The sequence below is a fragment of the Gallinula chloropus genome, assembly GCF_964237585.1.
Source record: "Gallinula chloropus genome assembly, chromosome: 21".
Lineage (NCBI taxonomy): Eukaryota > Metazoa > Chordata > Aves > Gruiformes > Rallidae > Gallinula > Gallinula chloropus.
Genome location: NC_140106.1, coordinates 6450148 through 6470525, shown reverse-complemented (window position 1 = coordinate 6470525; position 20378 = coordinate 6450148).

The following is a 20378-nucleotide window of genomic DNA, read 5'->3' as shown; positions in this document are numbered from 1 at the left end:
TTTGCCACACAAGGGTTCAAGAATTAATCACAGAAACCCAGACTGGTCTGGGGTGGAAGGGACCCCAAGGATCACAGAGCTCCAACCCCCTGCCACAGGCAGGGACACCAACCTCCAGCCTGGAGCTACACAAGGTTGCCCAGGGCCCCATCCAACCTGGCCTTGAACACCCCCAGGGACAGGGCACCCACCCCCTCTCTGGGCAGCCTGTTCCAGCCCCTCACCACTCTCTCTGCAAAGAACGTCCCCCTGATATCTAATTTAAACCTCCCCAGTATCTTATTTAAACCTAAAAGATACACATTCATATCTTCTTCCACATGGAAACAGGAGGAGATCATTCTTAAACGAAGCCTCACTCAGGATTGTGTGGCTCCCTTGCCAAAACTCAGTAATTTTTCATTATCGACTACCAAAACCTCAGCCATTGCCAATGTGCTCAGGCCATTCAGCTAGTCAGAGTAAAGATGGGCTCAAGTGTCACAGGTATTCTTTAGAGAGGTCAGTTCTCATTTAACTCACAACTGTACCAGAACCATTACACTGGAAACAGTTATTATTGAAATAAAACTGATTTTAAGGTTCTTTGTAAATTACTTATTTTATGGATCTCGCAATAAAACCACCAAATAGTTTAATCATATACTAAAAAGGCTAGAACAAGCTAATAAAAAGGAAGCATATTGTGAAGGTGGGAAAAAAAACAAATGCCAGCAATGCACAGTTTAAGAGGTAGAGCAATACAAGTCCTTAGGCATCACACTCGTGGGGCAGGCTCACCACAGGTACAAGTGACATAATGCTATTGAAGATCCTGGGGCTAAGCTGAGTTGAACCAGCTGAAAATTTACCTGGAGGGAGATTGTGTGGCTCTCAGATGTGAGTCAACAAAGCAGAACTTAATAGAAGTGATTAAAAAGAGTCACACTAACATTCCTGATACTTGTGTACAGATCAGAAGCTCAGGGTGACAGGGGAAACTGGCTTGGGATGCAGAGTCAATCAGCCTTACCATCTTTAAGGTTACATTTTGGTATGAAAGCTTTTCCTGCAGCATCTTTATGATTCTTTTCGTTTAGCATATCAATCACTTCTCCCCCCTGTGATGCCCTGTACTACTGCTCAGTCCAACACCGTGCTGTTCAGTGTAATCGTGCATGCTGGTGCAGAGAGCGTGTAATCTTACCACTCTGAGCTGCTCCCACTTTGGTCCCTTCGCACCAGTGTAGCCAGTTCAGCTCCCCACATCTGAGAGATCTCTCTCAGTCTCCTTGTAGGTCCCTAAAAATCAAATTAAAAATCATCATTTGTCTCCCCAGTGTTCAGGTTTGGAGTTTAAGAGCCATACAAACAGCTCATACACATTAGGACCAAATAAATTCATTTAGCACTTCCTGCATTTCATCTTTGATCATGGTATTTCTGCTGTAAGGATATTCAAATTAAATCAAAGCAAAAGAGATAAAAGCCAGCTGACTTGAGTTGATCCAGCCATCCAGGGAAAAAGTACATATTTTATTACTGCATCTGGGTTACTGATGAAGGGAAACAGAACACAAAGTAGGATGCTCCACAGCACCACCTTCATCCCAGTGTGACTGTCCAATGCAATATATCCCTCCAGTCCCACTGAGGCTTGTCCAGGTGGTAAGAATAGTGCCTTAGGAAACTGACTGCCCAGAACTTGTCAAATGCAAGCTGTCAGATGGAAAACACTTGACTTATTTTTCAGTTGAACATTTCCTGGTTCTACCAGGCAGAAACACAGAGGCACAGTTACACAGCATCATGGAATATCCTGAGCTGGAAGGGACCCATAAAAGTCCAACTCCATCACAGGATGTGTGGAATGGAAGACACAGGATGAGTCTACAATGATGTACCACTTCTCTGAAAGGAGCTGGAGTCACTGAAGAGATATTCCATAAGCACTGTGCCCCTACGGGTTCTTCTCTCACTTTCTTGCATGGGAAACCACAACAGCAAACAGCCAGTTCCTTCACACATAGGGGAATAGTTAGTGGAAACATGGGGTTTGGGATTCCAGCATCTTATCCTCTGCTGCAGAGACCTGTGGGACCTATCCACAGCCTTAATAGCTCTCCCCTACTCCCACATCCTTTTATAACTCAATTATCTATTTTACAAAGTACTTGGGAAGATTAACCACCAAGAAGTGCAGGAACCACACAAGTAGAACAGAAACAATAAAACAAACCAAAAGCTTTTTACAAACATTGTGAATAGTTGCACTGGAAACCTGTCTCTTAATGACTCTGCCAACACTGGAGAAGATAAAACCCAAGGCTCTACAATTGATATCCCATCTCAAAACTAAAATCACAGAAAGCATTAAAAAAATCAAATGCAGCTCTCAGTAAGCACCCTTCAAACAAATGGTGGGTCAAAATTTAGATGCTGTCATTACACAGTCAATAGTTGAAAGGGACAAATATTTCAGAAAAATCACACTTTATTCAATGAGAGAATTCATGAATCAACAGGAATGAGAGAAAAAAAAACCCAGAGTGCCTGCTGGAAATCACTCACTTGTCCCCAAAGTCATAATGTTAAACTCCTTCCAATGGTACCAGAATTCCTAGCAGCTCAAATTAACTGTGATTGTTCTTACAGTTAATTAAGCAAACTGATAGGAAAAATAAGATCTCCAATATGGCACATTCCAATGACAAATTCTAACTATTTGCTTTAATTATTGACTTCTCATTGGCAAATTAAACAAGGAGCCCATTGCCATAGCCTTGCAAGAACTGGTCAAGGGAAAGACCACACTCACCAGCTCTGCCCCTCCCATTGCCTGGCAGGGAAGATGCTAGTACAAGGCCACTGCAGCTGCTATTAAAAGGACTCAAAAGCAAGCAAGAAAAAAATTATATAGTCAGTCTTGCTAAATTAGTTTACCTAAAATTGTATGTGTGAGTGATTTTAATCAAAATCTAATTTCCCCTCTTTTTAGAGTAACTGAAATGAGATTTTTCTAATTTACTTTTCGCGGTTCAAGTTTCTCATAATTCTGCTGTGGTAGTGACAGCCCCATGAAGAGCGTCTGCTGCTACAAAGCATTCAAAAAAATTAGATTTCCAAATTGATGTGCTAAATTAAAAATGTTTAATGTTTCTCATCAAAGGCACAGGAGTATGCATAGGGCCTTCGGTACAGTTAGAAGCACAAGGCTTTTTCTTTTTTCATCTGTTTCTTTAATTCACATCCCAAGGCAACTCTGCTGTGAGAATGAACAAGCTACAAGCAAGGAGTGTTGTAAAACTGTGTCTTCAGACAAACCACCTTTTAATGTCTTCCCCTCCCCATCGCTGGTCTGACCTTAAGGATGTCATAATAAAAATAGATGCAGTGTTCTGTTTCTTACTAACTTCACATGGAGTTTTACTGAATTCTTTTAGAGCATCTGAGCCTCTGGGCAATTTTAATTCTCTGGGCTTGACTGGCTAATTCCCATGTTTTAGGAAATCACATTATTTCTGTAAATTGACTAAAATTATTACTACATTCAAATCTGAGCTTCTGACCTCAGCAGCTACTTGTGAAGTAGTTCAAAGTACTCCAACAGCTGCCAACTGATTTATGTTTAGAAGTTTCTCAAGAAAGGTTTACACCTTGTAAGGAAAAGTCCTTATAAAGTCTGGATTGCTCAGAGTGGCTGTTGCTGCCCAGCAGAACAGGAAGCCTGGAAACATGGAACAAGTCTGCTGTTGACTCTGGATTTATGCTTGGGTCTTCCTGCTGAGAACAGCTGATTTAAAGAGGAGATCCTCAATGAAATGACTCCACATATATGGCCATAACTTGACCATATTGCTTTGAAGCATGCTTTCCTTGCAAGGGGAGCATATCCAATGCCTACTGGCCCTTTATTCAACCATGGCTTTTCCTGCAATCGCAGCACTCGTTGCAAATGAAAGATGAAAAGCACATCCACTGTATCTGCATAAATATAATTGCTTTGATTTGAATGCATTTTTTTCTGCTTGGGCCAGGCACGAACAAAGCCTTCTGGTGAGACAAGCACCAAGGAGAACACTGTATTTCTCAAGTCCAAACAGCATAAGAATGAATAAAACACTGTTCTGTTTCATGTCATCCCCAAATACTTAGTAACTTGATAAGGAAGCACACAGAAGAGGAATAAGATACTGTGTATGATAGATATAAGACCACTGAGCCACGCTCTGTCCCTCCAGCAAGGAAGGCAGCTTCTTTACCACCTTTCCAGTAACTCAGAAATATAAGCTTAGGAAATTTTTCCAATAAATTCAGAGGTAATCTACTCTCAGAGCTGCTTGCTGAGTAGGTGGCATACCCTAAGTCCTGCCTGTCTCAGTGCAGAACAGGGGACAGCAGGACATGGCAGGAAGGCTGCACTGGAGAGAAGAGACCAAGCAGAGAAGCAATGCCCTTTGGCTCAGTAAAGGGAAGATTTAAAGAGGAGATGGAGGAACACAGAGTAGGGAAGGTAACTGTACAGGAGAAAGAGGGTATCATCCTAAGAAACAGGCTACAGTCTATGTCAACTGCATCCTTCACCCCCCCAATCTTGCCTAGCAAAGAATTCATACCAAGCAAACACTTAAACCTAAGCACACAGACAACACAAGCTTGACGCTGCTCCACTCCATTAAGATTCATCAGCTGCAACTAAAACCACAGAGCCTGGATGCACAACACCTCTCCCCAGCTGGATGACCATGAAAACAGCCATTCTCCAGCCCTCCCTTCTGCTGACTGACCAGGAATGTGACAGACACAGCAGAACAGAGAAAGCTGTGACTAACATTTGGCATTTACTACTAGCCACAGCTATGAAGGAAAGAGACCAGTAGGTCAATAGTTTATCCAAGTACATAATTCTTCCTGAAAAAGCAGCTCCTTAATTTAAACTTCCTCCTTAGACTTCTGATTCCAAGTTCTGTGCAAACCCAAGGCAGCTCAGCACAGCTTATCTGATTCAGAGAGGGAGGTAAAGAAATGCACACACACTCTCACTATGCCATTCACAATCTGCATATCCTCCTGCTGGTAATAATTCTAATCTACTCATGTAAAACCTCCTGAAATAGTGTTATCCTGCAGCAGGTTGAGATAAAATAAAACATGCCAGACACGTGCTTTGGAGAGCAGCAGAACAGATTCACACCCATTGATCTGGAAACCAAGAAGTTTAGATGACACAGAGAAAGGTTGGATCCCATTATGGGCCAAGACATCATCTGCCACCTTCTATCCCACGGATCACTGACATGTTTTGTGGGTGGTTGGAAGAGGCTGGGTGTGTGGGGGGCACCTTCAGTGCTAATAGTATTAGAATAAGCATCAATGATGACATTCAAAACAGCACCTGAAGATAATTTGAAAGGTGTAGTAGCAGAAAATTAAACCCTGTAAAATACTGTCTGGCAAATTAAAAGACATAATTGATTATATTAGCTCATTTTCAAAATTAAGTGTTGCTAATTGCCAGAGACAGTATTTATTTGGTACAGCCACTGTATCTAACTAGCTGATCTGAGTTTACATTATCAACAAGCAACTGAGCCAGAGCTGCTAAATGATTGTTCTTCCTTCTATTTCACCCAGGATTTGTTTCCAGGATACACAGAACAGGCACCCAGCAGCCTCTGACCTTCCTGCCTGCTAATTCCCATACGCAACAGAGTTTCTGTGGGCAGAGATGTCAGAAGCTAAAACACATTTTAAAAGTTCCATGTGGTCACAAAGGGGGATTAACACAGCACTCAGGTCTGCCTGGCACAGTCACAAGCACACAGCCTGGTCCTGCCACTCAGAACCTCTGCAAACAGTTGGGCTTCAGTTGCTGCTATTAGCAGACAGCTTATAAATAGAGCAGGAGCAAGATTTCAATCCCCCATTATTTTCTATCACACACTAGGCAGAAACTCTTTCAGTTGCAGTGCAAATCGCTTTGTATGAGCCTCACACTTTGGGCAGCTTTGTAATATCAAGCCCCAAAAACATAAGCCCAGCAGAAATAGTTTGAGCTTCACTCATCCCAAAGACATCAGGAATTTCTCCATCCATTGTGCATTTGTTCTAGTGTAGATAATGTTTCTAACTGGTGAATTTGCTAATTCATACCTTGAACTAGGCTTGTTAAACATTCAGCACAGATTAGGGTTCCTGTGAAAGATAAAGAAAGAAAAGAAAATCCTTAGAGGCCAACACACAGCCAGTAGGACCTTATCTGTTCCTAGAAACACCTCCCTAGTGAAGAGCTATCTGCTGCTTCCACATCCAAACCAGGAGCTTCCAAAACTAAAGAAATCAATTGTTGACATGTGAGAAGTATGGATTAAGTTTATAACTGTGTGTAGAGCACCAAGGGATGAATTAGCCTAATTGGTGTATTAGTCTCAGTTACACAGAGTAATCACCACAGGCTGCCTCTGTTTTCATTAGAAATTTAATTAAGTTTATCAATATTTGGGAGTTTTGGCCTTCTTTCCCACCATCTTACCCAGGTTTTTCTTGGTTCAAATCAGTCTTTTCCATGGGGTCAGAGGGGACACTTTCCCCACTGTATCCTGCTGTTTCATTTTGCCTTTTTCTCCTCTTGATAAATCTGGTCAAGATTTCAAAGTAGAGAAATTTAGGGATATGCTTGCAGCCTCTGGTGCTTCACTGAAACAGGACAGCAAGATTTCAAGTACAAGTTTGTAATAGTAAAGGCATACCTACAGCAAGCTTGGCCATTTCTTACAGCACAAAGGCAACTATGCTAGTTCTGACAATTCCAGGCATCTGATCAACCCAGAACACAGATACAGCCAAGTCCAAACCACAGATGAAGACAGATCCTCTTGATGTTGGCCATATACTTGGAGGCAGCTTCATCTTCTCCACTGATCTCCTCAGTTGAGAGCACCAGGTCCTTTACGTGCATTGTTTTCAGGGACAGGGGTCTGAAATAATCGGGGAAGTTCAGACCATACAGAGCTCAAGCCAATGTAGCACCAGATTTAAACTGAAGGTAATGGAGCTACACTGATTTATAGAGCTCGCAGAGATAGGGTTGTACACTCCTGTTCAGAAAGGAAACAGCCTCCAGCCTGAGGGGAGTTGTTCCCAGATAAGGAAATGTCTGCTTTGAATTCTGGTTGTGATGCTGCTTCTTGCACATTTCTTACCATAATATACTGCCAGCAACAACTCTCACCCTGCCTTCCCACCCTAAACTTAACATGAAGGACTATGAACACATGACTAATGGGCTGAAGGCAGAGTTTTAATCTGTTGAGGCTGGTGACTGAAAAAATATAGCCTACAGTCAATCCCTGTCAAAAGGAATAAGCCATGACATCCTCCTGTTTGAAGTGACAGAGGTCCTGCTGCATCTTCTTCCAACACAATCACTGGGGACAGTGGCACTGGGAGATTTAACCCATCACTTTGTGACCCTCTTCGTGCTCTCACCACAACTTAAAATAGAAAAATACTCAACGTTGCTTAGTGTTTGTCATTAGTGCAAGAGGCTGCAATGGTGGCTGCATGCCTTACTGCATTGTCTAAATTAATCCACTGAGGGATATTGAATAACTTCATCACAGTGGAAAGTTACTGCCTTGGAAAGGCACGCTTTCCCTTCATTAGATTTAATATATTTCTCATTATACAAATCTGCCAGTGCAACAATAAGTCTTGTTCATAAATCAGTTTGCCCTTTTGCTTTGCAGTCTCAGAGAACTTTCATCAAACAAGACATAAATGGGCCCTGTAAGACAGGAGGTCAGAGCAGCCCTAACCAGATATTAATATATATTCATTAAGCTTATTTTAATAGCACATTTTAATAGCTTCTGTAAAACAATTAAGGGTCCTCCCTTACTTCCATCCCCCACCAACCCCTCCTCTTGATGTTGATATTTTTCTCTCTCAAAACCGAAAGGGAAGAAAGGAATGATTAGACTATTGGCTTTTATTGTCTGTATTATAGTAGAATCTAAAAGGCCAAATAGGTTTTGGGCCTCCTTGCATTTGGTGCTGTACATTACAACTGATTGATTACTATTCTGAACTCATTTCTAAACATTGATAGGAGCTTCCCAGGAGAACTCTCTGGAAAAAATACTAAAAAATGTGTATCTTAATGCAGCATTTTGGGGCAGTTCCCAGTACCAATTGTGTCCAGACACACACACATTTGTTCATGCATTGTTCAGCAAGCTACACATCTGTGTATTTGTTTAATGACAGCATATTAGTTACTCTACAACATCAGGACCAAGAGGTTATGAATCATACCATGGCTGCACCTTGAAGCATTTAATTGGCTTATGCAATAAGCACCTCGAGTTAATTCCTCACTGGTAACACAGTGACAGGCAGCTTCTTAAGTAAAATAAGAAATTAACGGAGCTGAGAACTTCATTCTTCGTAATATCTAGTGCTTTCCTTCATAAGATACTGCATCCATCCTACCCCCATGAAGACCAACCCACCTTTACTTTCATTTGTGCTTCATTAAGAACTTGTCTCCCCCAAAAAAGCCAGACCATGTTGCTCTAGATGTTCTAAGTAAGAAACAAGCCCACCCTGAAGGCAGGGTGACAGACATCCATGCAGAGGGACCACAGAAGTCTTGTTCCTTCAGGAAATCAAAACAAGGAGAGAAAACAATGCAGGGAACTTGGGAGACTGTGCTTCTGTGTTTCCCCATCTGACCCAGATCTGCAGAAAAACCAGGAACTACACCCAGCTCTCAATCCATTTCAACAAACTACATATCCCACGGTCAGAACCTTACCTCCAAACACAGACTCATTTGGCTGTCTGTAGCTCAACACACCAGCAAAGGCCACAACAACGGATTAATTTCCACTTCCAGTCATTGTTAATGCTTAGCTGCACTAACTACCCTTTTGTCACAGCCTGCTGAGATGCCAGCCTACATCTCCCCCACTTCCTTCACTCCTTTTCATCTTTTCCTAGAAAAAAATCCCCTTATTTATCTCCACCTTTCTCTGTTATGCATGGACAAGTTATGGGATGCTTCCATCTTCATGAGTCATTTATCTCTAGATTTACTGCCCAACTTGATCTATTTGCTCTCTCCCACACTCAATATGAACACGTTTCCTCCCCAGGAGGACTACACACTAAACCTGCCCTGTGTTAGTAATAACTTTGACAAATGGCTCCATCCCTCTGACCTATTCTCTGGCATTGTATTGTGAGCTAATTAAGATGTAAGAGCTCAGGAAACCTCACTCTGGTGCAGCTTGTGGTCAAGTGTTCCCACTCTCCAGAACTTTGGAGGAGCTTTAGTGATGCTGAATACAAGCTCCCTTTACCTCCACCACCTTTGGAAAGGCAAGTGTGTAGCAGATCTCTCAACAGATCTTTTCAGCACACAAATGCCACAACTACTGGCAGATGTTCCATGGAGTTCCATCTGTATCACTTGAATGTGTAGTAGAATAAATCAGAGGACCTTTTAGCTTCATAAGGATGTAAATGTGTGTCTAACTAGGAGGGAAAAGACTTCCTTCAGCTACAGCAGCAGAAATTACTCATCCATTTTCCCCCACTATTTTTCTTTTTTATTTGGCTTCTCTTCATCACTTTAAGAGAAACTCACTGCTCACAAATTTAGGCAAGTACCTTACACATCCACATGCTCAAGAGACCTAATGCATTTCAATTTCTACCATCACACCAATTAAACAGCACCACCCTTTACATTTCACACACACTTTCTATTTTCTTCCTCCTGCCTCTGGTTCTTGCTTCTCCATTTGTGAGCATCTGCCTCAATTTTCCATATGCCTTTCATAAGCAGCTGCAATTCCTCTTGCTCTCAAGTCCTTTATATGAAGCTGGTCCTTACAGACAAGAAAAAGATACCTAGTGCAACATATTTACATGCCTCCCTGAGAGTTCAAAGTTGGCTTGTTACTGTTCAGTAAAGGACAATACACATGGTAGCTTCCTTCTTCTAGGCCTTGCCCTTACTTTCAAGGCTGATAACTTCATGTGCAAGATTAAAGATCTATTTAAAAATACCTTAAATGTCCTGTTTCCTCAAGTCCTTTAAAAGGAGCCTGTGTTAATGAGCTTAAAGTATACATACAATAAAAATAAATAAAAGCTCTGTAATAACCAGCTTTTGAAAGTACCAAGATGAGATGCACCTTCTGCACTTTCAGCTATCCAGAAGCTCTGCAGTCTTGCAGTACACATCACTGCTTCCATTATACACCAGTTACAGCCCCATCCCTTCACATTTTGGCTTGCAGGATACTTTTCAGTCTTCCACTCCCCCTATCCCCCAGGTTAAAACTGTTCCTTCCACTATTAACTAAGTGGTAGGATAGCTGAGCAGTTATTTGCTAGCCAGTGTCTTTTCAGAGGAGCATTAGATTTGACTTTCACAAGGCTAGGATTGCACAACAAAGGAGGAGGAAGAGCATGACAAGGGGAGGAACTGGCTGAGCTCTCTTGTGATCTTGATCACAAGCCAGAAGCCGTGTTCAAATGTCCAAGGGACCATAAGGGGACTTCTCACAAAGGAGTAGAAGGGTGGGAGTAGAAAGTCTCCCTTGCTCAGGAGTGTTCGTACATTTCAAGTGACAGCTTGAAATGTTACAGAGAAATGCTTGACTGAACCTTGCATTATCTTTTTACTTCAGTTCTAATAAAAAAAGCTGGTGAGGAGAATGTCCTGACAATCCTAACACTACTGTTATTGGACCACAAATTTAAGGCTTGTAATTCCAATTAAAAGCCATTAGACAGAGCACAGTAAATACGTGGTACATGAACATCCATGCTCTCTTCTAGGACTCAACACAGCTCCTCTCCAACAAGCAGAGGAAGCCTCTGCCTTGTTTGTCTTTCACACCTCTCTTCACAGTGATAAAAAACTGGAATATTATTTTCATCTTCATTAGAGACTTTATATGCTCCACTCACACTAAAAACAGTGGAAAACTAACAAATACGGTTTTCTTTCAACAGAAAAAGCAATTGCCCAGCTTTAGTAAAAGGCAGCAAGAGAAACAACATAAAAAAACAAGCAAATGGTTTCAAAAAAGAGATGCCCTGCTGAGGTTTACCTTTACATCCACCCTAACACTCTGGCATCAGGAACTTAACGAAGCATTGCTCAGCATGTACTCTCAGTGCTGGAACTCCAAACAGCAATTTAGCTGCAGAGCAAGGACCCATCTCCCAGGAGGTGCTGGCTCAGCCACTAACTCCCTGGTGGGACTCTCCCTTCACACTGGACCCACAGCCAGTTTACCAGAAGAGCAAAACTGAGGTGCAGGTCCTCAGCCCCAGTTCACTACTTAGCACTAATATCTGAGTGCTCACACCAAGAGACCAGGGGCTGAGCTTTCCTTGATATTCAGTTCACAACCTACGCAGACAGGTGGAGCACACAGATGGAGGAAGAGCTGCCCCAGCTGTCCTCTCTGAAATCAAGCCATGTTAAGCCTTTCATGTTTCACACACCTTAACACCAAAGGAATTAGTGTCTGTGTGCATTAGGACCCAGAGGTGCCCAGCTGCACTTTATGGCCAGTGTTTCCAGGTTATCTAACCTGTTTTGGAAGCATTGCCTCCAGACCAAACAATAGAGGTAACAAATTCTCCCCCCAAACACTGATTATTCACGCTACTAGATCATAGAACCATTTGGTTTAGAAACAGTGACACAAATGAGCAAGTCTTACTACAGTAAGACCCCCACAAGACACCCTAAACCATTCACCTCCACATTTATGAACATGTTTCACCAACCCTTTGAGCAACTTGAAGGCACATGAGATCCCAAATGAAACATTAAATCATCATAAGACTCTGAAACTTACATAGTTATAATTCCATCACTGGCAATGATTCCTGGGGTGTTGAAGAGTCAAATTGTTTCTCTTAAGAGTGCTAGACAAGACTAAGAAAGACATGTTTGTGGCTCATTTTTGATGCCCTACTACTACAGTTGGTTTTGTCCTTTACAAATGTGGTTGCAATTTAGCAATCTATTGACTTGACTCTCCCCTCCCTTCCCCAACATACTGCCTTCTGGATGCATAATTCAAATTCACATCTAAACTGTGAGCTGTTTGCTTTAGCAACAGCTATAATTTAAGCATAACCTCAGCAGAAAGCCATTCTGTGCCATCTCCCTGTAAAGTGTAATTTAGCCTGGATATGCAATCTTCCTCTCTGCCATTCTAATAGAGGAGCTTGTTCGCTAAATAATCATCATAGAGTTTTGCTCAAAGCACCAGTTTTATGTAGAGTTGGGGGTTCCCCCCCTTCTCCCTGCCACACAGAAGCGTTGCCAAGCTAAATGAACACTCTTTGGAAAGCTATTACTGCCATGTAGTTTTCATTTGAAAATGTCACAATAAAGCAATGTTCTTTGATGCTGAGCAGCATACCAGGCTACAGCATGATAAAAACGGTAAATAAGATAAAATCATACATTAGAAGGGCCCAAAGGGCAAGAAAATGACACTTTTGAAAGCCTGAGGAATTTCCTCCCCCCTTCTCCATGCCCTCTTGGCTCTTAAGAGCAGGACCCAGCCCCAGCCGAGCCCAAGCCGTTAAGCTGGGCTCCTTCCTTTAGCTGCATGGGAGCAGCAGCCAAGGTCAACAAAGGGCTAAAGCCCAGAAACAAAGCACAGCAGTTTAGGCTTAAGCACTACTAAAAACAGAGACGCGTCATGCCCCCCAGCCCCTCAGCTCTACCCCAGGCTGGCCCCAAGGCCCCTGAGGGAGCAGACTCGGGCACAGCCTCTGCCTGCACCAGTTCACCAAGCCCTGGCTCAAAGCATCCCCCAGCTGCAGGCCTGCAGCGCAAACAGCCAGCGCCTGAGCCTTAACAGTTAAGGCAAAGAAGAAACTAGAAAAAGCCACAGTCTTACCGCTCAGGTAGACAAACTTGTAGACAGCTGTAGCCAAGGAGAAGCAGGAATCGCTACTGCGGCGCCAAATGCGACTGAGGAGACCACAAAGAAAATGGCGGAACTACCCCAGGGCGGCAGGGGGCCCTTTTGTAGGCGGGTGGGGATGGGCGTTTCCAGACCCAGGTGTGCTGAGGCATCCGCAGCGATGGAGGCCGAGGGTGGGGCTGGTTCGGGCTGGTTTCTTCAGCCCCACCTGTGGAGGAAGGCGGCGGAACACAGAAAAGCAGGAACGGGCGCAAGGAGCGCGTTTGTGAGCGAGGAAAAGGCAGTTGGTCACGCGGAGAGCTGCTTCGGTGCTGGTAATGGCGGACAGGGGAAGCTGCCCTAAGCTCAGGTAAGCGCTGGTGGTGAGGGAGCTGAGCTGAGTTGTTTCTGAGGGTGGTTTTTCCTGAGGAGACTTGTGCCTAGCTAACGGAGTTATTTTTGATTAAGCGTTTTGTTTAGTATGTGGTGCTGCTGTGGTGCTGAGGCGGTGCGGGAACAGCGCCCGGCCTGGAGGGAGGGCCTCGCGGTGCGGGAGGCCTGAGGGGGCCTGTAGCCCCTGGCGAGCGGCTCTCCAGAAGCCTTTGAACTGCCCCTGGGGAAGCGGGAGTAGCACAAGTGCTGGAAAAGGAGGCGCTGAAGCAGAAAAGCTGCTATTGCTGGTGTAACGTACAAAGTGCCTGTTGTAGGAGGCGTGCCTGGTCAGTAGAGGGGTTTGAGGCGGGTTTTGGGTGCGGAGAGGGACGGTGTTGGGCGTTTTGGGAGTGCTCCCTGGCGCTTGGCTTTGCTCCCGCCTAAACTTTCTAGATGGTTCGGTGAGTAGTGACAGAAATAATAGGTTTGGGAACTGAGGGCTCTCTGCTGGCTTAAAGCCTGGTTCCTGCTCAAAAAGTACAGTATCTGGATGCTGTTGAATTAGACCTAATGAGTGTGCTGTGTTATGGCTGAGGCACTGTGTGGTGTGGCTCCAGGGCGTGTTTAATCCTGGAGCTCTCAGGGTGCTAAATGAGGCCGAGGGGGCTCTGCCTCTGCCTTGAGTCTTGCTCAAAGCTTTTATTTTCTTCCTTCCGAGCAAAAGAATAATTCCTCCCTGCTCTTATTCAAAAAGAAGCAGTGGGTTTCGCCGTCTCAATTTCCAAACCTGAGTACCGTTGGCAACCTTTTAGCAATAAAGCTATGCGGGAGGCTTGTGCGGAGGGGAAGAGGAATAAAACCCCTCAGAACAACCTTGAGAATCTACTGTCAGTACAAAGGTTATGCAACTCAAAGGCTATGCAACAGGGATTTAGAGTTCCTCAAATGTCTAAGCTGACTATTGAAAAGCTTGTTGTGCCAAACACTGCAGAAAGATGCTTCCTTTTCCCTCCGTCTTGGGAATAGTAAAGATTGTAAGAGCTCATTTCTCTATCTGATATTTCCTGACCTTTGCAGTGTGCTCTATATGAAGAGCAAAGATGAAGCTAAAGATGTGGAAGAGCTCTCAGATGAGCAGGTTATTTAGTCTAAAAATCGTGTCACATCTGAGCTTTATTTTGTGGTTTAATATGGTCCCAAGCTTGACTTTGTCACTTTGATTTTTACCTGTTTCTTTGGTTTGTTTTTTGTTTGGTTTTTTGCTAGTCCTAATCGACCCAGAGTCTACAGCAGTTCTTGAAAGGATGGGAAAAAAAGGGTTTGATTATTGCTGGGTTTTGCTACTTCAGCCTATGGAGAAGTGATTTAAAGCAGCAAAATCTGCAGCAGGGTTGGCTGGGGAAAGATTTTCATCATTGTAATGTGTGGAAATCTAGCTTAAAGGGAGGAGAACTCTGAAATGAGAACCCCAAAGTATTTAAAATGAAGGAAAACCAGTCTGCAGCTGTTGCTTGTAGGGTTGTTTTTTTTTTACTCTGCATGGTTTCCTATCTCCTGGTTCTTAGTTCACTTGAAAGTGAAAGTTCACCTCAAAGTTTTCACCAGGAAAACCACATAAGGTGCTGTTCTGGCTAAATGACAATGTTTTTGTTGCAGTAAGAGTATTTTGTATATGAACTTGGCTTGTATGTTAATATCAGTGTAATGCTACAAAAATTGTTCTCAGGTGTTTCAGAACTTAACAAAACCTTTACGTTGTGATACTGAGGCTAAGCAAGCCATTTCTTTAACATTTAGTTGTGCCTAAGCACCTCTTCAGTCAGGTGAAATGCTCAGGTGTGAAACACTTCCAGCTGTTTCTGGTTAATGCTCTTATCACAACAGTGCTGCCTGTGTAGAGGATGGGAAGAAGAGAGGCTCAGAGTAGCTCCTTAACGTGACATCAAAGTATAATTCTGGCAGAGTGTCTTGTTTTGTTTCTTCTTACTTGCACTGAATAGGTGTGTGTCTTGTTTGAAGTAGATGGGTTTCTGGTAAGCTAGAGCAAGTTTGGATGTAAGGGAGGGGGATGGATCAGCTGTGAATGACTTAGAGATGAAGTGAGATGGCAAGTAATTATCTTGTTTGCAGGGCTGGACCTGTGACCAAAGCATAGAGCATCCAAGTGTTGGCACTCGTGTTGGGAGAGGGTGTGCTCAGTGTACAGGAACAAAGGGTCAGACTGTAGAGATTCAGGATTTCTTTGTGTCTAATATGTTAATTAAAAAACCTTGTAATTAATCCATTGCTGTGACTTCAGTGGTAACAGTAGATCAAACCTGATCTAGTGCTGCTACCCTTAGGACTGGATGGAATTGCAGGGTATGATGTCTGTTAGAAACTCTTTGCTGGTTCCAGACAGGGTGTCTGTGTCCTCTGCCAGCAATGGGTGCCTCACGCTTGGACAGTTGTCTCCCTTCTGCTATAAGCTAAATGGCATCTCCCCTCATCCAAAGCTGTGACTGCTTGTCCAAGACAAACAAAGCTGTGGCACAGGGGGTTAGCTGTTGGCTTGTAAATAGAACTACTGTCTTCAACTGCTATTAAGTAACGTGCACTGTTGAGCTGAGATTTTCCCCCCCTGTGTTTTCTTGTAGCCAATATATTACTCTCCTTCTTTCCTTCTGTGAGCAGCTCTTGACTTATCCTGGCATTACAACTGGCTTGTTCCTTTCAGTGTTGGCCAGGAAAAGGAGTTGGGAAGACAGGGGCTCCAGCTGTGTAGCTGAAGCTATGTGAGGAATTTGTCATGGTTAGAGACAGTTTTATATTTCCTTAATGCAGTTAGCTGTTTGGATGCTGGTGGGGCCATTTGTCTTATTTAGTAAGGTTTTAGTTCTGTGCATGTAACATAGATTTACCTCGAGGACGACGCTTATGGGTGTTTCATGCTTTTCACCATAGGTTTTGTAGCTGACTAGTTAGGATTTAGTGCTACCAAATGTCAATAATCGTAAAACCAAGCTGAGTAATGGTACTGATAACTTTTGGCTCCTTCAAGGAGCATGATGGCTAGTAACTGCCTCTCCTGCCCTTGTAGGCATTAGAATAATGTTAGCACATGAATATTTTACTTCATTGTTATTGGTAGAGGAAAACAAGAAACAGCAAAAGCTGTAATACTAGTGTCTAGGAAGAGAGGAATGTCTTTGTCTTATATGTTCTAGTTATTACAATAAAAAAAAATCAAATTTTGACTCTTACACTGCTGAAACTGTGTTGGTATCTGAGATTTATAGTGTTCAAATCTCCCTGGCTTATCTAAATCACCCTGGTGTATGTGAACCAGTCCATCAAGGTTTAACCCTGATGAAAAAGCAAAAAGAGTGGAAGAATTTAGGATCTCATTTTTAAGAGTCAGGTTTGCCACCTGAAGGAGTGTCTGTAGTATTATTATGTCTAACTTCTTCCAAGATGCTTCACTTACATAGTTAGAACATTGGTTTTAGTTTGTTAGCTCATAATTATATCTTAAAGGTAGACCCAGGGATGTAAAAAGCAGTCTTTCTCAAAGCCCAATGTTAATTACAAATCCCTGAGGTTGCTAGGAAACCTTATCTTAAATGAGTATACAAGCAATCAGGCTAGATGCTGTCTTATTCTGTCTCTTATTCCTCCTCTCCTGGCTGTGATAGGAGATTGATTTACTTGAAGCCGTGTCAGTTTGGTAAGGAATCATTCCTCTTCTGAAATGCACTAGACTTGCAGTAAGGGGTGGGGAGAATGTTGGCTTTTGTCACATCTATTTTGTAAAAAAAGGGGTCATGTTGACAAATCCCCTATTAAAATGTATCCCTTATTTACTAATCCTGCCAGCTTCTTTGACTGAAAGCTTTGGGGTTTGGAAACCAAGTTGTATCTGTAATGAAGAGCGTTAAAGGAAGTGTGATTTTTAGTTTTTGCCCCCCTCATGAAGTATGGCTTGCTTTGCTCTAAGTCAACAATCTTTTATTACCCTGCCTTTAATGAGCAGTCAGAGAATATGAATCTGTTTGCAGTGCTCATACGCAAAGTCAGGGTTTGCCTGTTGCATGCTTTAAAGATACATGGTTAGAGGCTAGAAGGGCACCTGTACTAGGTTGGGTCAGTGTCCTGTTTGACAATGATGAAAAACAGGAACCTAGAAAAGAAAACCGTGGCTACCCTGAGAACCTGGTGACTGAAATGCTGAAGAGGACAGGAAGGGACATTTGTTCCTCTCAGTCTGAGAGACTTGAGTTCCAAATTGTGTTGGCACAGGTGGCTGTTCTTACACTGGGAGAACTTGAGGCATTTAACTGTGCTATCAAAAATGTGGGTACCTGTGTAGGTAAGTGGGTCTTGTGCTTACTCCAAGATTTGGCAGAAGTTAATACTGAATTGTGATTTAAATAACTGTATCCTGTCTCCATCCAGCTTGCGCTTAGTCCTGGGGTAGCCCTCGGCACTAGAATATGTCTGGCTAACTGACTTGCAAAACCCCCAAGGTTTCCTGAGTTGTGTGTGATTGAGATTGTAGGACGCTGCTACAGGAGTACTTTGAGTGGTAAAGGTATCAAAGGTAATGCTCTCTGTTGTGGGAGATCCTATCTTTAAAGAGGCTCCTTCCACCTCCTTGATACTCATCCTGAGCTAAGACAGGAGGGAGAATGGTCAGGCAGTTTATTGCCACTGATATTTTTTTGCCACAAGACAGAAATAATCACAAGCTTGAAGCGGGTTGGAAGTCTCAATGGTTGGGTATTGATTTGAAGCTCCTTGGCAAAACAGGAACCAGCACACTGACAAAATAAACATACCTTGTGCAGAAAATAGCTTATTGATGATCTGCCTGTGATGAAGTCATGGAGGTGACCTTACTGCCCTGACTTAGAGGATTTTTCTGACTGTGGTGTTGAAAGGGCAGAAATAATACATTAATTTCATGTTGGGGCTGGGGGAATTACCTCTTAGGGTTTGTCTGTCATGTCAGCTTTGTTAATTACCCAAAGAGCTTTCTTGATAGCTATTATTACAGGCAAATTTTAGCCTTTCAAGCACTGGAGACCAAAGCTCTGTAAACAAAAAAAATGTATGTGTCTGTACTACTTGCTAACCTGGGTTTCTAACGATGTATGTATGTGTCTGGGGGGTAAGTAGCCTTTTTAGGGAGGAGGTGAGATTAAGAACATTGCCAGCAGGTATCTAGAATAAATGCTTGATAAGAGATGTTTGCTGGAAGCTTAATCTGAGGGCTGCTGTTGCCTTTTCTACGTGGTAAACTCTAACTCTGAAATAACTGTATCTAGGATTTTGGGTAACTGTTCTACACTTAAAAATAAATGGCTGTTATAATCCTGTTTGCCTCATCCCTCTGAAAAATCATAGGGGTTGCTGACATCAGTAATCACAGGAACTTCTTGTTCTGTTTCTTAGAGCATCACATGGGAGTCATGCACAGAAGCTCACCTGTTGATACTGTGGAGAAGCTTGCCCTTAACAGGTGCTGCCAAAAGAAAATACTGTTTTAAGATTTGCCAGAGAGAGGTGCTATTCCCTGGGGAGCCTGATGTTTCTGAAATATATCTAGCTGTTTGGTTCCCAGGGGTAAACCCTGCAGGGTTGTGCAGCATCCAGAAGTATTAGAAGCAAATATAGTATGTTTCCACTCTCACAAACTCTTGAGGATCTACCACTAGCTCTGTACAGCCTGAGAATGATAAACACCATCAGTGTAAAGCTGTTGCTTTCTCTGTTAGAGAAATAGCTGCAAGGCAGAAGAATCCAAGGACCTGGAGACTTTCAGGGAAGGGCTGTGTCTGGAAGCCATGATTCCATAGTCTGTGCTGTTACTAAGAATGTACAAGTCAAAGAGTGTATGTGGGAAGGGATATTTGTGCTTGTGGAGAAACTGAGCTGAACTTGAGTTGTGACTAAGACTGACTCGTGGCGTGCTATTTGGGGTTTGCATCCCTGTGTCTGAGAGAGCTGGGTATTATGCTCTGCTGTGATCATGGATGTACAGTTGAGCAGAATATGTGAAAGATAACATGGGTAACCAAGATCTGAGGCCCTTTCCCAGAGGAGGCAATTGTCCAAAGGCCGATTTGAACAATGCTGTGCTGGGATACTGTTCTGCAACACACACCAATCCTCAGTAAAGCATTTAATACCCCCCACCCTGGCTGCCATGGCTGTCTTCTGCCAACTGATTGCATTGCTAACCTTAATGTCAGTGTGGTATTGTCTCTGGATTCAACTTGTCTTAATTAGGGTCTCAAGCATTTTGCACACTGTTGGTTTTATGGATATATTAAGTAATCACAAATGGAAAAGCCCTTCGAGCTTTTCGTTATAATAAAGCCTCATGTGCCTATTTTAAATTATATAAAGCTTTACTCAACGCTTTAGAAAGGCTGCAGCAGGGAAACAACTTGTTCATCTTCCCTGAAGAAGTCAGTAAGAAATAAAAGTGGAATCTGGGAGCTCTCCGAAATAAATCGTTGGAGAAGGCTTTCTGGTGTTTCTCTGCTGTGCTGCTCCTCCAGCATGCGTGATGCTGCCTTTCTGCTAAGAGCTGAACGCCAGCAGAGAACAGACACATGTGGAGCATGAATGTTGCTTTCCCTTCAGAATTTATGTGCGACACCGAAAGGCTTAAATGAACCAACAAACCTCAGACAAATGCTTTTCCAAGAAGTGTCAGGGGTGCCCATTTTCTCACAAATGACTTACTGAATGTCTGAGCTGCTTGGTGCAGGAGACATTTGCTACTATGGTAAAGCACTTGCAGGGGAGCTGGGCTTGCCTGAAGAGCTGACTGGTGGAAATAATGTCAAGAGTCTGGGTTATTCCCAGCCCAGTCTGTGACAATTAATAACAGGCAGTAATACACTTAGGTACAAGACTACATTTTTGACATATGAATATCTGTTACACAGTGTTCCACAGAATGCTTGTACCAGTTGTTGTGCTGATGTTGGACTAAAGACTTGACTCCACCAGCTATCATTTTTGTTACTTGTAAGCTTCGGCTCCAGTGTGGCACTGAACTTTTCAAGCTGTGCAAAGCCCAAG